Raw genomic sequence first — 1,331 nt, 5'->3', positions numbered from 1 at the left:
TGGGAGGCAACTCAGCCCGGTTTGAAGCAGAACAGAGACCCCCCCCCCCCCCCCTCCCTCATAAACAACCCTCTCCCCCAACGGGACTCTGGGTGGAACATGAAGGCCGGCCGGATCAGGGGCACCGCCCAGGACAGGTCGGCCCAGGACGGGCAGCTCTCCCTGGGCAGGGTCAGAGCTACAGGGGGGGGGTCTGTCTGGGAGTCCGGTGAAAGGCCGCACAACACAAGATCCCAGCCTCCCTCTGGTAGCTCATAGTGGTGGGGCGGGGGGCGGCTGGGGGGGGCAGCTGGACCCAGGAGGAGGGGAGGGGGGCTCTGTGAGGTCCTCATCACCGAGGTGTTTAGCGTCGTATTATAAGATTCATTTCATAACGTCGCCTCCATTACAAGCTCACCGGGCCGCGGTTGGTTGGCTTAAAGCCTGCCGCCATGCAGGGAGAGAATAGATTCTCTGGTCAGGTTGCTAGCCTCTTTTGTTGCACCTTACATCAGTGTCCTGTTACCGTGTTATAACGCATGCAAGTACTGTGTAATGACACTTTAAACCCGTTATTACTGTGTGACTCACACACAGAGAGCAAGTAATGTGCAATAATAAGTTCTGAGCGTTAAACGTTTTAGTTGAGCATTAGTTTGTGTTTGGGGACTAAACCCACAGTATGTTTTAACGTGATCTTGTTTGGACACTGAAGGGTCGGAGCCCAAAGACAGTCTAACCATCGCGGTATTCAAAGTGGAATGATTGCTGTATAATCTCAATAATGAATGAGTAGGAGGCGGCGTGGAAGAAACATTGAGTACAAAGAATCCTCTGGAGGATACAAAGTTCTGCATAGACAAATTAGACAGTAGTGGGTACTGCGCAACACACACGCACGCACACGCACACGCACACGCACACACACACGCACACACACACACACACACACACACACACACACACACACACACACACACACACACACACAGAAACAAGAAGGTGTGATTGCATCATCAGTTGGGTTCTAGAAAGCTGTTCCTGGATGAGATTTATTTGGCAGTCTGAAAGGTTGCCGTTGGCTCAGAGCGACATTTAAGAGACAATCCGAGGGAGAAACACGAGACTAGGAATAAGACTTCAAACGGCGGGGCCTGTTGCCTTCCTCAGACGTGAAGGACAGACAGCCTCAACAAACAGCCCATAATACAAGTCTGGTTCAAGACCGGAGCCCCCCCCCCCCCAACTCCCCAACTCCCCTCTTACAGGCATTGTGTAGAATCTTACCAAAGCTATCTTTGTTGTATAGAGGGAATGGGTTAGCCTAGCGATTGTTAGTGCTTGGCCCTTGT

The sequence above is a fragment of the Gadus chalcogrammus genome, chromosome 4, assembly GCF_026213295.1.
Source record: "Gadus chalcogrammus isolate NIFS_2021 chromosome 4, NIFS_Gcha_1.0, whole genome shotgun sequence".
Taxonomy (NCBI): domain Eukaryota; kingdom Metazoa; phylum Chordata; class Actinopteri; order Gadiformes; family Gadidae; genus Gadus; species Gadus chalcogrammus.
Note: the sequence above shows the minus strand (reverse complement) of the source record.